General features: G+C 32.4%; 1 pseudogene across 1 annotated transcript in view; it reads right to left on the bottom strand.

Moving 5' to 3' along the window:
- Positions 1–12,075, bottom strand: part of LOC143246572 (solute carrier organic anion transporter family member 3A1-like) — a 57,552-nt pseudogene that overhangs the window by 29,026 nt on the left and 16,451 nt on the right. The window contains exons 3-6 of the transcript XR_013026044.1: positions 11,843–11,984; positions 3,810–3,958; positions 2,247–2,424; positions 636–832 (exon numbers count right to left, since the gene is read on the bottom strand). The product of XR_013026044.1 is annotated as a solute carrier organic anion transporter family member 3A1-like (transcript). The remainder of the gene's footprint in view (positions 1–635; positions 833–2,246; positions 2,425–3,809; positions 3,959–11,842; positions 11,985–12,075) is intronic.

The raw sequence follows: 12,075 nt of genomic DNA, 5'->3' as shown, positions 1-12,075 counted from the left end.
TAAAATAAGATTTCCACTGTCATATTTTCCATCATTTTAAAGATTTAGGTATGGAGCTTAATCAACTAACAAGTCTCTAATCGTATGACATCAGCTGAAATTATAACACTACGAGCTTTTTAATTTATTTTACATTAAAGCAGTTGCTCATTGTATATAATGATATGAATTTCCAAATATTTTACCATATAATATAGTCATATAAACACCTGCTGTCATTTTATAAAAAAATTAAGCCAGTATGTTTTCTGTTTTGTGTCATTTTTATCTCTTTTTCATAGAAAGTTTTGTAATATGATCATATATTGGTGTTGTTGCTTTTGAAAATATTACGAGAAAAAATAATTAATGGTTAGTTAATGTTGTTTCTAGATTTACTATACAGAACTAATCGATTAGCATCCTCTCATACAAGTATAAAAAGAAATTTAAACTGGTATAATGTATAAAAACCATACAAGTGTTTCATGAAGTCTGGTACATGAAATTTATAATAAAAAGAAATTGCTTCTTAAATCCTTTCAAAACATTTTCCATAATCTTTATAAAAAAACAAACAGTATACAGTATCTGACATTAATAGAATACGTGCAATTAGACGTCTTTGCGATACATTGAAATTGAGAAGCTCTCACCTATATACATCAAAGAACTTTCTTTCTTAACATGATCGTCTATGTAAGTGGTGCCCAGAGTGAAAATAGGTGACCCTCCACAGCCAATCAAAACCTGGGAAATCATGAAGATTAAGATGTACAATGCATTGAACGATGTGCCCTCTTGACAATTAGACGAAGTCACATCAGGGCTTGATGGTTGAATGGCAAAGTGACTGTAGAACATCAAAAGTTATTCATACATTAATACTTGTGACTCTGTAACATATTATATTAATTAAACAAAACATTTTTCCATTTCAATTATTACTCAAATTACAAAGCTGTCAAATTTCCTAAATAAAAGCTATTCAATTAATTTTTTTTTCAAAATGAATATGCTTGTCAAAAGACCATTCAACTTTTTACCTCAAAGTGTCGCAGATGTTAATATAACATAAGAATTTTTCTAAGTCTCATCACACAATATAATTAATAGCTTTGAATCCTTGAATCAAAGGTATTGAGGAATGTTTGCAACTCTACCTGGTGTAAGTTCTTGAGCACAGTATTTCAATTATAAAAAAATTCTGTACAATAAACAAATTTTTATAAGAGAAAACAAAAATACTATCAATAACTCTTAAAATATCTTTAAAATATTTATAAAGAGGGAAGAAAAATCTATAATCCTTCACAATATCTTCAAAATTATGAAATTGAACCCCAAATATTTTGCAAATTAACTATAATCAAAACATTTAGTTACTTATTACACTACACAACAAAGTTTTTGCTTTTTGAACACTGTTGGATGTTCCTTATAGATGTTTGGCTGCTTATCACAAAAATCACATCCAAATTTGCCCATCACGTACCGTTTCATCAAAATCTTCAGTTTCACCAGGACATTGCTACAATGAAAAAACGATATCAGGGCAACTGGAATCTGTCAATGCTTGCTGACTACTGTTGGACACTGCAACGTGATGCACCGGATATTGAATACAAACGAAAACACTTTTAATTATGTTGAACTTAATAGCGTATTAGAAATAAAAACGCAATTAAATACATTATTGCCAGTAAACAGTTAACTGTCTATTTCTTGGAGTTCCTAAGTGATGAAGCAAAACCAAAACTATATTTGTGTATACCCACCAGGTACATGTCACAATCAGCAAAAACTTTTCAGGAAGCAAAACTTTTCAAAAACATTGTTGTGCAGTGTTATTATTACTATGTTTCAAATATTCAAGGTACTCTATACATGCTCTATAACTTATGATAACATTGTGACAAATGTCAAAGATTGTGAAATTATGTTTTGACCTCACTCATGATTCTTGTACAAGTTTTGTTTATACATGTAATATACTTGTACATAAACTTACAATAAAGAACCATACTAAAAATACAAACCTTGAATTCACATGAGTACAAAAAGATGGGTTGTTGTACACCATAACAGAAATTTTGTTTTACAAATCAATGATATATAACTCAAAATTACTCTACACATTAAAATGGCTCACTTACAAAATTAATTTTTACAATCCATATATTCAAGCTCTATCATAGTAATGGTTGTTCAATCAGATTGGAAAGAAGATACTTTTCAATATGTGATAATATAAAAAAAAAACTTACCTACCACCTGGAAGTTCTGCATGGACAGGCTGGACGGCCACTGGAGATATCCGGCACGTGTTTTCATCCAACAAGCGGGAAGCATTTAGCCCGAGTTTACTAAAATAACTGGAAATTGACAGATCCAGAAAGTATGGGAGTGAAAATACTAGAGAACCTATACCCATTATAAGACAGCCTGAAAATATGGAAAGTGCTTTAAGTGCATTTTAAGTTTACAAAAATAAAGCTCACATGAATGTAAAAACATTAACAATACTATGAAACAAGAAATATTTCATTTCTTCATATCAAATGTTATTACTTTTTTTCTGTAAATGTTTGGTGTTTTTCTTAGCTTTTATGATCAATACTTTAAATAAATCACTTAGTTTAAATAATATTATCCCCAGCTTACATGTTCTACATATAACTAAATCAGTAATTTATGTGGAAGAAATAATGTAAGAAGAAATTATTTATTTAGGTCGCTATTGGAAAATGTTGCCAAAAATATGTTTGGCTAAATATTAAAGGATAAATGGATGATGTTAAAACATCTTTAAAGTTTACTTTCTCAAGGTACCTCTGACAAAAGGCAAAACTGTTTAAGATAGAAAATAACGTTGCCAGATTCCACAACTGCCACAACAATATTCTTTCAGGTTTTATATTTTTTCTGTTAACACATAGATAGATAATATGTAGTTTTAGTCATTAGGGTCAAATGGTTTGTCACATTTAAATATATTTCTTTATAAAACTTTATTTTCAGCTTTAGGAAAGATCTTCGTTCTAAAAAATACTCATGTAGACAGATCTTATAACAATGTATGTATTTTTGTAATATTAGCATCATGTACAATAAATTGTTCAAACAATAATACATGATATAAAAACTGGGATAACTCATATTTAAAAATGTAGATTATAATATGTTATAAATATATCAAGGTTAACTGCTCTTCATCTGCAACATATTTCTATGTACTACACACACTTAAAATTAGGCACTCTATTGCTATTTTTAATACATTTTCTTACACTCTAAATAAAACTCAACATGCACTTGATCAAGCATAACTGCATTCCAAAAATTACAATTATTAAGTGTCATACTGTCCTACATTATCACATTATGCATATTTCATGAAGGTTAATAACAAGTCCATTTAATATAAACTTCAAGACAAACTAATAAGATAATTTGTACCATTATCTGTATATGAAACTTTTATGTGGCTTAAATAAACATCTTTAGCATGACTACCAAAAGTTTATAATGGTTTAACATATTCTAAATTTTAGCCACATTAGAAAAACATTAGACATGATAAAACTGTTATGAGATTTTTTTTTCTGACAGGTCTATATCTATACAAATGATAACAAACTATTTTCTTATTATTATTTGCTAAAAATATTTGTCATCTTATACATTTGTACATGTCAAATTCATAGATTTCATCAAAATAATGGCATAAATCAGTTTACACAAAAATATGTTCTGAATTGAACTAACCATAGATAAATATTATACAACATCTATTTTAATGCTTACGGCAAATTTTAAAGTAGTCATACCTTTTCCAATCCAAACAGGAATATGCCTGTGACTTCCTAAATAGCTTACAAATATGATTGTTAACAAGTTCCCAATTTCAAAAGTGCTTGCAATTCCACCCAGCACACGGCTAGGTATGGAAAATCTCTTCTCTATAGTGGTGATCACACTTAGAAGAAGAAAAAACTATTTTTAGGATTAGGGATCCTTTCAACATGTTATTTCTCTGTGAAAGAAAACAGTTTCATTAATAAGAATAAACAGCTATGGAGACATTTAAAAATTAATAGTTCTGGTTTCCTTATACAACATATTGGAATGTAATCCCTGATTCTGTGAAACAATAAACAACAAGTAAAATCCTAGTTCAGACTGGAGTTACCAAACAGTGCAAGGCTAGAACTGATTGGAAAAACAAAATGTCTTCACAACTACTGGTCAAAAGGTCAAAAGATGACAACCTCCATGTAATAAGTCAAAGGTGACTCAGAAGCTTATTTAGAATTCAACGAAGATGACTTAGAGCAATTTCATTTTTTTTCATTAGGCCAAATAATGCAGTATGTAAAAAAATGGAAGATAGTAGTATCCAATAGAATAGAGCCAAGGGTTTTGGCCACTACACTCACACTTCTTAACCTGTTCAGTGCCGTAGACGAGATAACTTGTCCAAGCTGTTCAGTAACACAGTGCCACGGACGAGTTAATTCGTTCTCAATAATACCTAACTTCAACGCTAGATGTCAGCACCATACATGCATTTGACCTACTTGCATATTGTTTCACTTTCGATCCAAAATGGCAACACGAAAAAGGTTACAAAACAAAGAAGCATTAGAGTTGTATTTTAAACTTGGTTCAGAGTTTCTGCAGCAGCTGAAATACTTGGCAGTCAACAGGTTAAACAAGTGTAGAAAGTTAGAAATGTGAATAAAGTTTCCAACATTTCCAGCCAAAAAAGTTAACAGGAATAAAAGACAAGTGCAACAAAATTAGAAACCCTACTTATAAGGGTCAGAATCAGCCTTTAGGTTACGTACATCAAAAATGATAAAATAAAGATTTTAGACAAATACAAAGTATTACATCAACAAAATTAGGAGAATAACGCCATATCCACATAATAATAATTGCATCATAATGTTGGTGAAAATAACCTAATTTTCTGTTACACACCCACAGCAAAAACATCTCTACAAATAAAGGGAAACTGAATTTGGTTTTGAAATACATAATTAACCATTAACCATGCTACTTAAAAAATGTAACCAGGAAATATCTGAAAATCACTTAATAAAAACATGCTTCCAACAAAGAAATGAAAAAAATACTAGAATATATATAGATAAATAAATCTATTAAAAAACGTTTCATAAATATTGAATCTGCAGCTATCAATTCTGTAACAAGTATAAAATGTGCATATTATAATTGGAATTTGGTTCTTTCTGGTTTGTTAATGAATGGAATGAATTTGTAGTAGAGTTCTGGAACAACGTTGTGTTGTTAACACAAAAAAGTTACGTTCCAAAAATAAAAGTCTAAACCAAGAGAAATAGAAAATGCAGTAGTGTGATAACGTTTCTAGGTTCCAGCTGAGATCTGTCTGTGTGAAAGGTCCATACATTATCTTATGTACAATGAGAGAACACTACCTGTAAACAAAAATTATGAAATTAGTTTTAGAGATCAACATCTTCCTCACCTGAAAATGTATTTGAGATAGATACTCAACTCTCCACTAAGTAGGTAGCTAATACCTCAGGCAACATGTTGAAATACTTACAAGAATATCAAGTTCAGGGATCAATCATACAAGAACTGCATCCCAAGAAGAACTTTTAGTGTTGATGGTTGCCTGTATAATATATCATACTTTAGACCCATATGTACATCTATTAATGGGATTACACCCTGAAAACAATCCAATGGCTTGAGAATAGAGATGCAATAGATAAGAAAAGGAAAGACAAATTCACACCAGAAAGGTAAATTAACTGAAGAGGAATCATCTCATTTGCATAATCACTTCAAAAAAAGGGACAGCAGAAGCTGTATTGTGGTGCGGTAGTACAACCAATCATTTTTTATATCCTGTATTATGAGTGGGAGAGTAGTATATATATATATACAAACACATACATACATACCACTGGCATAGTTTTGTGGAAAACCATATCTCTGTAGATACTGATGAGATCAGAGGGTTTCTGATTTCCATATTCAAATTTTGTAATATAAAAAGTATTCACTCTGATGCAGCACAAGCCACTTGGTGGGTTCCACCATTTCTGGTCTGCTTGTATATTGGTATTGTGTATTATTTTTATTTGTATATTTGCTCTTGTGATTAAAAAGACAAAACTGTAAAGAAAACCAACTGTCAAAAACTCACCTCCTCAGAGCCTCTGGGAAGACTGGAGAATGGTAACCACAGAGAGAAATGAAACTGTAACGTGATGTAAGTTGCATGAGACAAATGTATACAGAACATCCACAACCCTGTTTATAAAATTTCAACCAGGAGACATCAATAGCCAAGAATAATAGAAGTAGTGAAATGGTAAACCTAACAGGAGACAAGATCAAAAAGACAAGAATCATCATCTCTCATGAAGGGCTAGACAATAACTGCTTAACTTGTTCAGTCAAAATGGAAAGAAAGAAATCTTGGAAAGAAGAGAAGATGATCAGAGTCTGAACCAATGCACAGAGAAGACACTGAGTCAAGGATGAAAGGAGAAAAATCTGATTGCCTTTTTAGGCAGACCAAGTAGTGGGAAGGAAATAGTGGTTTGGGAATAAACTCAACCTGTCTCTGTGAAAAAGAGAGTACAGGATGCATGTAAGGAAACTATAAAAACAATGTCTCCTGCAAGAAATGAGAATATATGTATCTTAAGAGACAGATAATATAAAGAGCAAGTTGTCAAAGCTTCTAATGGCTTATGAAAGCCCTGAGAGCTACACAGAGGTTCCAGTCCAAAGGAGAAAATGGAGAAGGAGAGCAAGTGATTTGAGAGATCCAGAAGAAGATTGTAAGAAACAGAGAAAGAAAATGGAAAACATCAAATGTAAAGGCCAAAGGTCATCAACGAAATCACTCTGTAATTGGTAAACATAAAAACAAATGAACAGATCTCAAAAAGTGAAATAAAAAAGGAAGTGAGATGACAAAGAGTCAGATGATCTGAAAAAAAGTAGCAGCAAATGGACCAGCATGAATTTACCATCCACAAGAGCTGATAATCTAAGGTAGGATGGCCAGAAATCATCAACAGGAAACAATCTAAATCTACTCCATGGGAAATATCTGTCCATCTTAGAAGGGACCAGACAATAATCACATGTGAAGGTAAGGGCATGGCATATTTTGATGAAAAATTTTTGACACCCAAGATTGATTTACATTAGACTTTCAAGGTGGAAGAGAGAAAAGACTCTTGGATTACCAAGAAGTGATGGTAGTCAATGAAGTGCAAGGAGAAAAACCCAGCAAAGTGTATTGAAAATGAAAGACAGCACACTAAGAATACAAAGAAGAAAAAGATAAGCATATAGAAAGAGGATGGACCAATTCTGACTCAAATCATCACAGTTTGGAACAGGTGGTCGAAAGATAAGGATAAGAGAACTTCAGTAATCAAAAACTCCATGTTAAAAAAAACAGGGCAAAGCTGAGTATGTCTAGAAAAGAGTTGAGAAAGACTCTAGAGTGAGGGTCATTACTGACTTGGACAGTTTGACAAGCTAACTAAATGAAATTACTCTCAAATAAGAAGGCATAAAAAGAACTAACTGTTTATAAGTATCAGAAAAGAAAATTTAACAAATGCATCTTCCTTGCAAAAGTCCACAGGAACCTAGTTAAAAATGGAAGTGGTTCTAGCTAGCCTGAAAGAAAAAAGCCAGAACTGAAAAATCAGATTGTTTTGGATGGCACAAAGGAAGCAATAAGCATTATATGAATAAGAATGTGGAGAAAACCATCCAAAATTTCATCCTTAATTATGTACACCCTAATGTAAAATACCCACCATAAAGCATGGGATGATAAGAAATTGGTCCAAGGGCAACAGATTTATGACAGGCCATCAATTTCCCATCTTTCTTTTGTAGTAGAGTCAAGGACCTTATCTACTACATTCAAAGCTGGAGGAAAAAAATCAGCCTCCTCTAGATACCAAAAATACCAAAGAACCTGAGAAGAAGTGGAAAGAAAACTGGAGAACAAGGAAATTCATAAGGGATCCAAGGTAGTCTAGCTTCCATGAGACCAAAGCTGAGGGCTGACTCCAGAAGTAAATTACCTCCAAATCCCTTGATGGCTACAGGGCTTACCCTGGACTAAATTTTTCTGTAGCCAGGCTATTAGCCAAATGATTTTTTTGGTAGCCAATTTTAGCCAGTGTTTTAGCCATATAGGTTTGATTCATATCCAATCCTTCAGCCAGTCACATATGATAAGACAGTCAAAGAATAAATGACAACTAAGTTCTTATCATACATTTTATTTCAATGAATTTATCATTTATCAAATTTATTATAAAACAACAGTTACAAAGTTCAATGTTCTTCACACACAAATCATTACAACAATGACATGGGAAGACGAGTCACTAAATTAAAAGTAACTGTTATTACATGCTGCTAAACAGGGCTCGATTGGCTCAACTTAGAGAGAATCTTTCCACTAATTAACATTTAGTTTTTTACAAGTACGTGTTTATTATGGTACTAATCCAGTAACCGCTTTTAATTAAACTTACCGGCCAAGCCATGCGCCATTAGATAATGTAATTACAAGTGTGAAAGCCATCACAATCTTCGTGGTCGTCCTTTAATTATAGCACCACTAATCAACCACATATAAATGAGTTATTCGTGTCAAGCCATTAGGTTGCTGTTGATTGAACAATTTTTCACACGTTTGTCGATCCTGACCCTGACCTTGCATGAATGCAGACGGGTTATTGATTTTTATCTGCTTACCGCATACTTGCATTAAAAAAACATTGATGTAATGAACCAGTCTAGCATTTTGTAAACAAACAGTGTTTCGCCGGTATATTCGCCAATGACAATTTTTCTTTGCCAAAAAACAAAAATAATAGCCATTGGCGAATATGACAAGCGACAGCGTGAGCCCTGTGGCTAGCTCATCAGGAGATTGTATGCCAGAAAAAGGCTAAAGAAGAAAGACCAGGTGACCCTGCAAGGGTCCCTATGATAAAAATCCTGCTGGGTCTCCCTGGACTAAGATAAGCAGGAAACCAGAAAAAGCAAATTGCTAACAAGGTACCTAAGCTTATATTTTCAAAGTATCGTGAACCAAAAACTTCATTTTGACGGATTTTTCTTCAAACAGAATTCCAAAAGATATGAATGAGGGGATTGAACTCCAAAAAATTAAAGCATCCCAAACACATTAGTCTCAGAAAAAAAAGAATCAAGTTAAATGAGTAGCTGCTAAAGAAGATATTGAATCTGGTATAAAAAAGAGGTGTGACTTTCTCCGGTATATTTACCATGGGTCATAATGCAGAGCCTCAAAAAAAAGATGAAAAAGAAAAGACAGCAAAAGATGGAGGCCAGAAGGGTGACAATAGGAGAGACACAAAATATTGAAAAGAAGATATAATCAAGCTAGAATTAAAATTCAAAGGTTGGGAGTTTGAGGAAAAACAAAAAATTCTTGCTGTAGGTCAAAATATAGGAGTTGTGAAGTTGGAAAGAACATGACAACCAGGAGTTGGCATGAAGTTGAGACACAATAAAGATGTATGAATGCAAATATCAGATGAGGGGAAAGGATAAGAAAGTATGAGGATGGAAGCTCAAGAAGGAAAGCAGCATGTGAACCAGCAGAAACAACTTAAGTAAAATAAAGTGTCACATACCTCAGATATTAGTACAAAGAAAAATGAAGGTGAAGTCAGCTGAGTTTCAATGGGGAGATAACAACCAGAAGAAGAAAAGGCATATGATAAAAAGAGCTGTTGAAAATTGTCAAAAGATAAGCAGACTCAACAGAAACTATATAAGTGAAAGGCTGTGAGTTCTAAACCTAAGGTAAAAAGAAAGTAGAATGAAATCAACTATATGATACACAACAACATAACACAGCTTACTATTAAAGTGTCTTCAATTACCATTGAGAAGAATTTTATGATATATCATAATATGTATGTATATATTATATACACACATACAATATGAAGAAAAGTTATGAACAGTTTATGAATACATGCAAGAGGTTACACAACAATGCTTGACACAGAAAGGAAGGAAATGCATATGTTAAGCATAAACTAAGATGCATTCCAGGAGCTAATGAAAACCAACTGTCTATATTATCTGTAGACTGACAACATAGCAGCAGAGATAAAGCTATGAAAACATTTATATTCATTTCATTAGAGACCAGACACAACTTCCTCAAAGGGAATTAGCAAGTAAATCAGAGATGTTGGGTGGAGCATTGATCTGAAGAAGATGAGGAGAAACACATGCAAATCAGTTACTAATTTACTATCTTCAATCACAACTAATTATTAAATTAGTTTTGGTTTTAGTTCCAAGAATTGGGATTAGTCAATAAAATGCATCCAATTAATTGATGGATCTACTTGCAAGTCAGATGCATACACTATTTGAATAATCACAAGAATGCTAAAGAAATTCATATAGAAATCCATGTTTTTTAACTAAAAGTCAGCCTCCTGGCCTGTACGGAGAAGTCAAAAACCTGTTACTGGTTGCAGAAAATTGATGCTGCCTAGTCCAATAATGTCCAAGCCCATTACCAACATTGAAGATGTTTAATATTTCTTGCTCAAACTCTGTGCAACTAACTACTACTATCTCTTTCAAGGTCAATTAATGGAGTTGAAATCAAACATATATTGTTTATATTACAGAATTAATAAATGTCATTTCTGAGCAGTTCCAAATCAATGTGTTAATTGATAATTTACTTATTGTATTAAGTAATTTAATGAATATTACAGAGTTTAAATGAAGTACAGTTATCTGCTCAAAATGAAAATTTAATTGTCTTAAGAGTGAAACATTTCAAGATGCCTCTGGTAATCTCAATATAGCTGAGTACTTTAATACACTGCATTAAGGTGTTGTTTGTGTTTTGAATATCACTCTCCAAGTCAATGCTTTATTCTAACTGTAAACTTCCTCTAGTTGGTGACTTGTGTGCTACACTCCCAACTGTAAACCAGGATTGATTTTTAAATGAATCTATTGTTAACCAGATTAAGCTGAACCCCAAACAACTGGGAAAACAACTGGAAAAAGAAGTGCAATACAAAAATTGCACAATTCTTAATGAAAAAATATACACCTGCAAACTGTAGTGCCAAAAAAAATAAAGTTCTGAAACATGCAAAGTGCTCAGAGCACTGTGCACATAAGAAGTGACGTCCTCTCACTGTTGTAAAGGTATAGCTTAATACTGATTGCTTCATAGAACAGTACAGTTCCTGTTATAAACTGTAAGGGTAAGATCTCCTTCAGAAGTTGGGTGCAATGAACAAAAACATTTGGAAGTGGCACAAGATAATAAATATCTATTTTATAAGAAGATGATTAGTGTGGTCTAAATACAAAGTACTATAATAATAGAAAACTATTATTAGAATACACTAAGTGTACAAAATGCTAACAATCTGCCAAGTTGTAACTTTGCAAAGAAACTCATTTTTGTTGTCCACCTGCAATGTGATGACTATTTTACATGCAATAAACCCATACTGAAAGATTAAAGCAGAAATATGTTCAGAGCTGTAATGGTAAAAATAAAGTGGGTAAACTGTAGCACTGTACAAGAAAGATGCTTCATCCTCTTATTGGTGAATGGGTATAATTTATTACTTATTGCATCAGATACTAGTCCATTTCATTATTTATAGTGCCCCCTATAAAAGGACTGCAATATGACTATACTAACCTAGATATCTGATGCTATCAAACAGTTAATACATTTTTACTTAAATATGCTATACAGTCACCTACAAAGCACATTTAATATTATACTCACCTGTTGAAATATCCAGAAGAAAGAGCCTGTTGTACAGTAACTAGAACACAGGATAAGAAAATGAAAACGCGAATTCTAGCAAATAGCTGCAAGCACTGTGGACGGAAGTTTAAAATGCCACATTCTCTCTCAAGTGGGTCACCTAATTAATGAAAAATAATAATCAGACCACTAGTAAGATATCGGCAAAGGTTTAAACTGTATGTTTGAGCAACTATCTATAACTGAAATAC

This window comes from Tachypleus tridentatus, chromosome 3 (genome assembly GCF_004210375.1).
Source record: "Tachypleus tridentatus isolate NWPU-2018 chromosome 3, ASM421037v1, whole genome shotgun sequence".
NCBI lineage: Eukaryota > Metazoa > Arthropoda > Merostomata > Xiphosura > Limulidae > Tachypleus > Tachypleus tridentatus.
This window is presented reverse-complemented; position numbering and strand designations above follow the sequence as displayed.